Genomic DNA, 12,285 nt, shown 5'->3' with positions numbered 1-12,285 from the left:
GTGAAAGACCAACACAATGTGGCATACAACTGTGAAGTTTAAAGAAAAATATACAATATTTAAATTTGTTTGTACAAATAAAAAACTGAAAAGTGCGGTGTGCAAAAGTATTCACCACCCTTTACTCTGAGTGCAACCAATTGCCTTCATAAGTTGCCTGACGATTGTTAATACCTAAATAGAGTCCACCTGTGTGTAATCTAATCTCAGTACAAATACAGCTGCTCTGTGACAGCCTCTGAGGTTGGTTAAGAGAATATTGCAAACAGCATCATGAAGTCCAAGGAACACACCAGACAGGTCAGGGATAAGGTTGTGGAGAAGTTTAAAGTAGGTTTAGGCTATAAAAAGATTTCCCAAGCTATAAACATCTCATGGAGCACTGTTCAATCCATCATCCGGATATGGAAAGAGTATGGCACAACTGTAAAACTACCAAGACAAGGCCGTCCACCTAAACTTACAGGCCAAATAAGGAGAGCACTGATCAGAGATGCAGCCAAGAGGCCCATGGTGACTCTGGATGAACTGCAAAGATCCACAGCTCAGGTGGGGGAATCTGTCCACAGGAGAACTATTAGTCGTGCACTGCACAAATGTGGTCTTTATGGAGTGGCAAGAAAAAAGCCACTGTTAAAAGAAAACCTTTCGAAGTCCTATTTGCAGTTTGGCAGACGCCATGTTGGGGACACAGCAAACATGTGGAAGAAGGTGCTTTGGTCAAATGAAACAAAAATTGACCTTTTTGGCCAATTGCAAAGTGAAAACTAACACTGCACATCACTCTGAACACATCCTCCCTACTGTCAAATGTGGTGGTGGCAGCATCATGCTTTGGGTTTGCTTCTCTTCAGCAGGGACAGGGAAGGTGGTCAAAGTTGATGCTGGATGGAGCCAAATACAGGGCAATCTAGGAAGAAGACCTGTTGGTGTCTGCAAAAGACTTGAGACTGGCGCGGAGGTTCACCTTCCAGCAGGACAACGACCCTCAATATAAAGCCAGGGCCACAATGGAATAGTTTAAAACAAATAGTAGTTGGCTAAGATCTCCTGATACATGGCCCCATCCATCCTCTCCTCAATTCGGTGCAGTCGTCCTGTCTCCTTTGTAGAAAAGTATCCCCAGAGAATGATGTTTCCACCGCCATGCTTCACGGTAGGCACAGTGTTCTTGGGGTTGTCCTCATCCTTTTTCTTCCTCTAAACATGGCGAATGAAGTTGAGACCCATAATCTCTATTTTTTTCTCATCAGACCACATGACCTTCTTCTATTCCTTCTCTGTATCATCTAGATGGTCATTGGCAAACTTCAGACGGGCCTGGACATGCGCTGGCTGTAGCTGGGGGACCTTGGGGCACGGCGGGATTTTAATCCATTAGTGTGTTACTAATGGTCTTCTTTGAGAGTGTGGTCCCTGCTCTCTTCAGGTCATTGACTAGTTTCTGCTGTGTAGTTCTGGGCTCATCCCTCACCTTCCTCATGATCAATGATGCCCCAGGAGGTGAGATCTTGCATGGAGCCCCAGACCTAGGGTGACTGACTGTCATCTTGAACTTCTTCCATTTTCTTATGATTGCTCCAACAGTTGCTGCCTTCTCACCAAGCTGGTCCATCCCAGCCTGGTGCAGGTCTACTATTTTATTCATGATGTCCTTACACAGCCCTCTGGTCTTGGCCTTTGTGGAAAGGTTTGAGTTTGTTTGATTGAGTGTATGGACAGGTGTCTTTTATACAGATAATGAGTTCAAATAGGAGCAGTTAATACAGGTAATGAGTGGAGAACAGGAGGGCTTCTTGAAGAAGAACTAACAGGCCTGTGAGAGGCAGGATTCTTACTGGCTGTTAGGTGATCAAATAAAGATGTCATGCAATAAAATGCCAATTAATTGCATAAAGATGACACTATGTGATTTTCTGGATTTTTGTTTTAGATTCCATCACTCACATTTGAAGAGTATTATAAGAAAAAATTAAAAACTTCTACATGCTTCGCAAGGGGAAATACCTGCAAAATTTGCAGTGTAGCAAATACTTCCCAGCACAAGTAGCACTCTTGCAGCCCCACACAAGGACACTGCCACTACCAGGAGATGCTTCCGTCATTCATGCTGTGTGCGCAGTGTGCGCAATATGGTGTCACAGGAAACAGTCCAAATAAAAACAATGAAAAACACTCCAGTTTGGCTTTCTACTTCTTTAGCTAACTGCAGTAAATTTGCATGGCAATTCTCTTCAACCTTTTGCCATTAAAAGATGTTCCTGTCAAGATGTAGAATGTTTAATTGCAAAACTATGGCTGAAAATTGAAAACAGTGAAAAGTACTAGCAGGCCTAAAATGTATATAAATTTTTTAGATCACCACAAAAATTAGGAAAACATTCATGTTCATAAAATGAACTAAGCATCCAATATTTCAGCAAAAAAAAAAATGTCTGTTTAGTTTTATTTCTTAGGAAAGAAATGTCTAAATTGGCCTTTTAAAACAGAGAAAATATGACTGGACAACAAACATTTCAAAGAGGAAGTACGAACTTCCTCGTGTATCATTGGAGTCACGGAAGGGGAAGAAGGGGAGAATCTTCTCCGTGTTTTGTTTGAGGATGGGGAAACCGCTCTCATCTCACAAGAAATGTGGGCTCCCTTTGATGAACCTCTTCAATTGGACAAAATCCAGGTCAACGTTAAATTGTCTGGGAACAAAATAGTCCATATCAGACAGATGTAATGATCCCAGATGTGTATATATATCTATATCTATATATATCTATATAGATATATATACATCTATATATATATATATATATATATATATATAGAGAGAGAGAGAGAGAGAGAGAGAGAGAGATCTATATACATATAGATCTATGTATATATATATATATATATACATAGATCTATATATATATATATATATAGATCTATGTATATATATAGATATATAGATAAAAACATATATAGATATATATAGATATATATTTCTATTCATGACTTATTGTTCAATTCATACTTATTGTTTCATCTGTAGTTATTGTTCCCCATATGGGGATTGATATTGTTTGTTCTACTAATTTATTATACATATTTATATATTTGTATTAATGGTGTATTTATTGTTTCATGTGTATTTATTGTACCCCATTACTTGTTTGTATCCTTTTTCAAATTTTTATTAAATGAAGCAATTTTTCTTGACCACAGCTAGTGTACTATATTTATGTACAGGGGTTGGACAATGAAACTGAAACACCTGGTTTTAGACCACAATAATTTATTAGTATGGTGTAGGGCCTCCTTTTGCGGCCAATACAGCATCAATTCGTCTTGGGAATGACATATACAAGTCCTGCACAGTGGTCAGAGGGATTTTAAGCCATTCTTCTTGCAGGATAGTGGCCAGGTCACTACGTGATACTGGTGGAGGAAAACGTTTCCTGACTCGCTCCTCCAAAACACCCCAAAGTGGCTCAATAATATTTAGATCTGGTGACTGTGCAGGCCATGGGAGATGTTCAACTCCACTTTCATGTTCATCAAACCAATCTTTCACCAGTCTTGCTGTGTGTATTGGTGCATTGTCATCCTGATACACGGCACCACCTTCAGGATACAATGTTTGAACCATTGGATGCACATGATCCTCAAGAATGGTTCGGTAGTCCTTGGCAGTGACGCGCCCATCTAGCACAAGTATTGGGCCAAGGGAATGCCATGATATGGCAGCCCAAACCATCACTGATCCACCCCCATGCTTCACTCTGGGCATGCAACAGTCTGGGTGGTACGCTTCTTTGGGGCTTCTCCACACCGTAACTCTCCCGGATGTGGGAAAAACAGTAAAGGTGGACTCATCAGAGAACAATACATGTTTCACATTGTCCACAGCCGAAGATTTGCACTCCTTGCACCATTGAAACCGACGTTTGGCATTGGCATGAGTGACCAAAGGTTTGTCTATAGCAGCCCGGCCGTGTATATTGACGCTGTGGAGCTCCCGACGGACAGTTCTGGTGGAAACAGGAGAGTTGAAGTGCACATTTAATTCTGCCGTGATTTAGGCAACCGGGGTTTTAAGTTTTTTGGATACAATCCGGGTTAGCACCCGAACATCCCTTTCAGACAGCTTCCTCTTGCGTCCACAGTTAATCCTGTTGGATGTGGTTCATCCTTCTTGGTGGTATGCTGACATTACCCTGGATACCATGGCTCTTGATACATAACAAAGACTTGCTGTCTTGGTCACAGATGCGCCAGCAAGACGTGCACCAACAATTTGTCCTCTTTTGAACTCTGGTATGTCACCATTAATGTTGTGTGCATTTCAATATTTTGAGCAAAACTGTGCTCTTACCCTGCTAATTGAACCTTCACACTCTGCTCTTACTGGTGTAATGTGCAATCAATGAAGACTGGCTACCAGGCTGGTCCAATTTAGCCATGAAACTTCCCACACTAAAATGACAGGTGTTTCAGTTTTATTGTCCAACCCCTGTATATATATCCAGTTCCTGATGCACAGTAAGATGATACATACAAGATCTGATAACTTTCTTAAGTTGGGGGGTTGAAAGTTGAAAGTGCCACTGCCACTCTCAGCAGTGGCAGGCAAAATTGGCAGTTCCGGTGGGAGTTCCAGCTGCGCCAGTAATGCACCAATGCGTGCTTTACCAACCGCCAATATAACTAGAAAGAAAAGAAGATGACCGAAACAAGTTATAGACACAAGAAGAAGACAGCGCTAAAGAAGACGTGGAGGTCTTAGAATTGGACATACTGGACTGAATATAATTTTATTTATAACAGGAAAACATCAGGGGAAAAAAAAACAACAGGAAAATTTGAGTGTGAGGAAGATGAGAACATGTTATTATGCCTTGTAGGAATTATCATGTTCAGAAAAATAAGTTGGTTAAGAATCTTAGTAATATGAAAATGAAATTACACATTTCACATGAAATAATGCTGTTAAAAAGAGGTGATACTTTGCCTGTGTCCTATCGAGGGTTAAGGGGCAAAATTAAATAAATAAATATATCATAAAATAAATAAATGTGACTGTCCTAATAAATAAATAAAAGTACAATTAAATAATTAAATGTACCTTCTATTTATTTAACATAACATTACTTAATTTACTATTGAATTATGAAATGCACAATTAAATGATTAGATGTCCTATTAAGTAATTAAACACACCTTTTGAATTAAAAAAATACATCATATAATTGAATGTCATTCTTTTAATAATTACTTTTTAATTTAAAAATACATGTCATGTTCACTGTATTTATTTCATGGCTCCTGTGTAGCTGCAGCATTATGAAATATAATAATTAAATTACTGAATTCAATTATTGAATACTCATCAAACTCACTGGCTGGGAATAGGGTGGGGTTCTCAACAGACTCAGACTTCACACAGCAACTCCACATCGCAGAAAGCGTCAATGATGAATCATGCAGATATCTCTCCACTTCCTGCCAGGGAGTCCAGGGATTATTTTAGTGGAAAGAGGTTATTACTTTTTTATATAACATGTTGGTGTTTTTAATAGATCAAGTTAATGTTTGACAATTTAATCAAGGTTTAGCTCTTGTAACCTGGCGGCATTATAAAAGTTGTAGTTTAGGTTTGTTTTGTTAACATTGTCTCTGAGAGGTGAATGACTCAAGACATCTTTCCCTGCACAAAGTAGAGAGCTTCAAAACCTCAATAATAAGCTTCTAATAACACTGACTAACACTTGGGCGTGAGACCACTTGGACCTTGATTTTGTTCCCAGCAGCCCTTTTTGAGGTATTCGATTATAATGTGTTCACATAAGGCTTACTTGGTAGTTTTCTAAGCTTTATCCTTCATTTAAATTAATTTCCCTGGATGGATTTTCAGAGCAATATTCTTCTGTGAAGCTGCCAACACACGGGAGGCTCTAGTGTTGCCGTTTGAACGCACTGGTTGTTGGAACCAGTTTGTCTCAACTCTACATTGATAAGACATGTTGCTGTAAGAAGATGAACTGCTGCAAAGCTTTCATTCTCAGTTAGACTCAACCCTCTCTGTGTGCCATCAGGTTTTTTAGGCTTATAAAAGGTAACACTTTCTATTTTTTACACATCTTTAATACATTAAAACACATAAGTAAGAAATGTTTCTATCCTTCTCTTTCAGACTTACCCACCAATAACCAGCAGAAACTGTGCAGGACAAGGAGGCAGTAGGTCAAAGATCAAATGAAAATAGGGTTTTGGTCATCTCACTTCATGTGTTATACTAAAAATGAACATTTGGTTGTAGCTGCATTTCCAGATTTAACATATAACACACATTTGAAACTGAACTATTGTTAGGTATTATTTAGTCAACTCAGAGGTAAGAACGATACAGTCATAGTTACTTGCAACAAGGGTAGCCCACTTTGCAGTGAAACTACAAAGTTTTTGACACCCTATCTCTTTATTTATATGCACAGTTCAACAGACAGTTCAGACAGGGTGTGTGTGTGTGTGAGACGGAAAGGAGGCTGGTTCACACAGAGATAACAATGATCTCACACACAGGGAGGAAGGCATAGTGCAGGTGCCTTGCAACACAAGGTTTTTACATGAGTGATAACAAGTTTTTGCACCCATCCAACAGTCCCTCCTTTTATCACAAGTAAAAACATTTAATATAAAAACGAGTAAGAAAAATACTTTGTATGAGCGAAAACCCACGGACGGTAAACAGATTATATTTTGTGGGAAATACTCATACGGCCCCGCCGCCCTCGGCGACCATTAAAAGTTAAATGTTGATTAATACTTGAAATCATAAAAATTAAAGAATAATACTTGAAATCATAAAAATAAAAGAATACTTGAAATCATAAAAATAAAAGAATAATACTTGAAATCATAAAAATAAAAGAATAATACTTGAAATCATAAAAATAAAAGAATACTTGAAATCATAAAAATAAAAGAATAAGAATAATACTTGAAATCATAAAAATAAAAGAATAATACTTGAAATCATAAAAATAAAAGAATACTTGAAATCATAAAAATAAAAGAATAAGAATAATACTTGAAATCATAAAAATAAAAGAATAATACTTAATTAATGAAAACAGTGAAACATAATAAAGGAATTTCAAAATCTGCCCTGTTTATGTCATCATTGTACTTTTTCTCATTTCACTTAAGCAACAACTTCTTTCGATTTTCTGCTGTAAGGTTATTTTATGAAATACAATGTATGAGTACACTCAGGCTTTTGATGTGATTTATTTACAACATGTCATCATAATCGTCCCCTTCATTTTCGTGCATTTCTACCTGGTTCAGTGTTGCATATGCCACCATGAACAATACCAGAAATTCTGTAGGAATGGATGTGCGTCATGTTCTTCCGTCAGTGTTCTGAGATGGGTCCCGTCTGTTACAGAGAGCCATTTTATAATTGGGCGCAGATCAGCTGTTTTCTTCACCGGTTTGAGACGCTGGGCCATCTTTGAACCCGGACTTCCTCTGCTACCCCGTCGGTTGGTTTGGCTCCTGTAACGGCAAAACTGGCTTACAGTGGCTTTTATGGATCCAGGAAGGCCTCTCTGCTATTTTCAGAACTGTGGGCGTTGTTAGGAGTATTTGAAACGGCCCTTTCCACCAAGGAGTGCTCCAATCCTTCCGGTGGAGTGTCTTAATCAGGACCAGGTCTCCAGGCCTCATTCTGTGGGATAGGAGCAGAGATTATCGGCAGACCACTGGACATTTGTTCTTCTTTTGTCTGCAACATTTTATTCATCCACTCAGCTAATGAAGGTTCCTGTTGTGCTTTCTCTATTTCATTCATGTCAGAGGGCAGAGAAAACGGTCTGCCATGTACTATTTCTTTGAGAATACAAATTCACATCAGCAACTTGGTGTCACGTGATCTCAGACTCAGAATATAGTGGGTGGAGCCATACAATGATGTACAGTAGGTGGCAAATGGAGTAAGACCAGTTTGATTTGGAGTTATTCTCATCCATAATTAACCAGGGATAGGCATTCGGGCCATGGCCTCCCTGTTTCTTCCATTGTTTTCCTTAATCTTTAACTGAAACCCTAATGCATTAGAACTTAGTTCTATTAATTTATTTACAAAATGAGTTCCATTATCTGACCTTATAATCTGTGGGATACCATATGTGGGGAAGAAATGTGTCACTAGTTTCATCTATTACAACTAGGCAATATTTCTTTCCCCGTGTTTGCAACAAATTATGCATGATCTGCAAAAATGATTTGCATAGTCAGAAAAATTTATAGTGTAGCATTAATGCTTTACCAGATGTGACATATTCCCCCCTTGACACGTGGGTCTTCCCAATGTGTCACTGTAGCCGCTGTGTTGTATAACTGTTTTTGGGAGGATTGGTTTATCTTCTATCTGATAGATGTCATCTTTTTTCTGTGCTCCTCTCTTTAGCCAGGCCTTTATTTCTGTCTTGGTTGCTGACTGTTGGGCGTCTTTCAGCACGTCTGTGTCTATAAATAGCAGATCTGACATTTTCTCTTTAATAGGTTGAAATGAGTTAGTTCTGTCCCTGATGATGTTTTAAAACCTCTATTTTGCCAAATCTTAGCATGGTGATGTACTGATCTGAAAACGTATTGGCTGTCTGTGTATATAGTAAGTATTTGTCCCTCATGTAATTCACATGCTCTTACTATAGCATATAATTCTGCTGTTTGGGCTGAGCATGTATTGGGTAGAGATTTAGCTTCTATTATCCTATCGATGGTTGTTATTGCATAACCAACTCTATTCTTTCCATATTCATCTTTAGATGCTGAGCCATCTACAAACACAACACATGAATCTGGTATAAGGATTTGAGAAATGTCTTGTCTGGGTTTTGTGTCTTCTTCAACTTTTGCTTTATAAGAATGTGGTTTTCCATCTTCTGCAGTAGGTATTAGAGTACTTGGATTTAAAGGGCACATCTTTTTAGAGTTATGTTTGGCTGTGATAATAATAGCGATGTCAGTGTGATATGCCTTGCATGTAGCGTCAGGTGCTTCTCTTAATATTCCTGACTTCAACATATCTTGTATTTCTGGCTTAGTACCTTCTTCAGCTTCTGGCTTTAAGGGGTATTGGCGGACTAATGGCCTTTTTTCAGATATTAGTTTTAACCTTGTATGGTGGGAACCCCTTTATAAGCCCTACATCAGTTGATGATTGGGACCACAGTTCAGGTGGGACAGCAGATAGGGCAGGATGCATGTTGCTCTCAGCTAAGCCCTGTATTTGTCCCTCTGCCTCATCTAAATGTATCCTTGGATGGACTTTGACTGTCCACGCCAGAATGAGCTTCCAGATTTCTGTATTAGGATCTACCTTTGACAGTGTCAGTGCTGTTCCTGCAGAGGTTTAAAGCCTCTGTTTTTCCAAATTCTTATTATTCTTTTTTATCATATTTTATAAAGTAAGTCCTTATTACATTTAAAAATGAGATCAATATTTTTGGTAGTTGCTATTATTATAAATAATGCTTGGTTTAGTTCTTATTAAAAATAAAAAATAAAAACTCACTCACTGATGAACACAAAAAATGAAGGGCATATTATATCTTATAATCTTAGTTTGTTTTACCCTGTTTTATAGATACAACATACAGTTTCAGTCAGCTTTGTATTTAGTTCAAGTAACTAAAGTTTGTTTCAATTAACTAAAGTTTTATCTATTTCAGTCCAGTTCAGTAATTCTGTTAAGGTTAATTTAATCTTATGTTAAGTTTGAGTGTAATTCAATCATTTTGAACCTGGCTGGAAAAAGTCTAAATATCTGTTAAAATCTTTTTGTTTTACCATAGAGAACTGACCTAATATTATTATGGTAATGTTGAGGACTCTAATTTTTACATAACATGAAACAGACATTTATTTCACAAAAACAGAAAGTCAAACACAGACATTTGGCCACATGAAAGTTTAAATAACCTGTTTGTACAAGAATTGTGAAAAATTGAAGACAGATCTATGAACTTTCTTATGGTTATCAGTATTTTCAATACAGGTAGAACCTTTGCTATCTTTATATGATTTTTCGAAAAAGATTCTGGAAACCTTATTAAGATATAAATTTGGCAAAGATCATCAGAACATCAGACCTTTATTAGCGCTTTTAAGGTCCCTCAAAGATGCATTACAATGAAATCAGTCATTCCCATTCACACACATTCACACACTACTTACTTATTTCTTTGTCAGAGTCATTTTCTTTGCAAAAATTTGAACATAATTTGACTTCTATTATTCTTAAAATGCACATTGTTTCCTCATAACCCCTTTTGTTTCCACAAGGTCTGTTTTGAACGCTTCAAATTTTTTTTTTTATTCACCAAGAATCAATAAGGTGTTCTTAGTGGGTCCACCTTAAAGGTGTTATCTGTTGGGTGTCATGTTATTGTCAGGTCAGTGAGGTTCATAAGTCAGTCTGAACCTTGGTCATTTGTTCTGTGCACATAATGTTTCATAGATCCAGCCTATGATTAGTCAGCAAAACTTCCACCTATAGGAGAAAAATTGATTGTTAATGAATGAGCTGCATTTCCTAGGAACACTGTCTCCCTCCTGGATGAGCATCACCTGTTGAAAAACTTTCATCATTGTTTGTTTCACATATTCAATCAGATCTTTATATTATACCAGTAGGTGAAGTTGTTAGTATCTCATGTAGACTGACATATACTGTTGCCTTTGGAGAAGATCTCAGATTAAATAAACTTAGTTAGAGCGTCAATCCAGGTTCATTTTGTGTCTGCAGACTTTAGCCAATTTTTCTTTTCTTTCTTTTTTTTTTTTATACATAAAGAGCAAGATTCAAAACATTTTCAAAAGGCAGATTGTGGCAGAATGTAGACAAAACTGCTTATTGATTGACAAAATAACATTCAAGCACACAATCACCATATTAAAAGGCTCTACTTCTAGAGAATCACTAAACTTTTGGGGTCCGGTTTTGGCCCGCGGACCTTGAGTTTGACACATGCAGAGGTAGAGTTACAATTTTTTTCAGACCTTTCAGCAGAGACAGGCTTCTGCTGTTTGCAGAAGTTTTATCTTTGTTTTCAGGCAGCTGCATCTCTTTGTCAAGGTCGTTTCACAGAGCTGAAATTTAACTTCTCTCAAAGAGGAAAAATCAAGAATGCACACAATCTGAGCCAAATATGGAATTATTTCCCTGTAAAATGAATCTTTTGCATTTTATCATGATATTGTTGGTAGTATAACACCATAGAATGATTTTTAAAGCACCTGTTTCTCACTAATGCTTGCCTACAAAATCTTTTACTCTCAGATTACTTCTTTAACAACATTCTGTTCTCCCTTCTCTAGTCATTGTTCACTGGGTTGTCCAGTTGGACAGTTTCCATGTTGTCCACATTGTCACCTCCTCTTTTAACTTCTTTTACCACGTCCTCTAAAACCATCTCTTAGTCTTTATAATTTGGGGCTACCTTGGTATTCTAAACTGGGATGGGTGGCAGTCCGCCCCCCCCTTTATTTGTTTTCAGTTAAGCTGAAAGTTTTTTTTCTGTGCTTTTCTTAAGGCCTCAGTATTATGGCTATGTCAGTTAAAAGCTGCTCTTATTGTTGTTTTTTTTAATTCATCTTTTTGTTTTAATCTGTTTATCAACTGTGAGCACTCAGGGACTGAAAAGTCCCCTTTGAAATTATAACCTGGCAAGGTTTTTTATTGTCTCTTGAATCTTTTGAATGCATAATCTCCAGTTTAAGATCCCCGTGTAGTTTTAGGATTTCAGTGATAATTAAGTTACCTGAAAATCCGTATTTTTATGCCATCGTGTACATATTTCTGTTAAATCAGAGCTTTTTCTCTGTCTCTTCCCCATTGTTCTTTGTTATTTTTCTCTTTTTAGTTTTCATTATTGCTAATTTTAGATCCCCTTGTAATTTTAAGACATCCTTTGTATCTAATTTGCCCAAAAACCCATGTTTTTTATTTTTTATTCCATCTATGACAGATCATACCTGCTCCTTTTACATAGTTCTCCATAAACTTTACCTCCCCTTCTAAGTCAATTAGTTTACTTTGTTTCTTCCCCATTATGTTTTATGTTAGTTTAATTATAGTATAAATGTCCCAGATAAAAGGTCACTGGCATGAGACTTAAGGAGAGGACATTAACACGCCCTTCTACTGCGACTAATTCGCAGCGGTGTTAATTTTCTGGAATGAAATCCGACCTGAATCTCCAAAGTCACCAGTACGTAGTTTTAATCTGGGCAAAAGAA

This window comes from Girardinichthys multiradiatus, chromosome 9 (assembly GCF_021462225.1).
Source record: "Girardinichthys multiradiatus isolate DD_20200921_A chromosome 9, DD_fGirMul_XY1, whole genome shotgun sequence".
NCBI classification, from domain to species: domain Eukaryota; kingdom Metazoa; phylum Chordata; class Actinopteri; order Cyprinodontiformes; family Goodeidae; genus Girardinichthys; species Girardinichthys multiradiatus.
The sequence above is the reverse complement of the archived record's forward strand: the minus strand, read 5'-3'. Positions refer to the sequence as shown.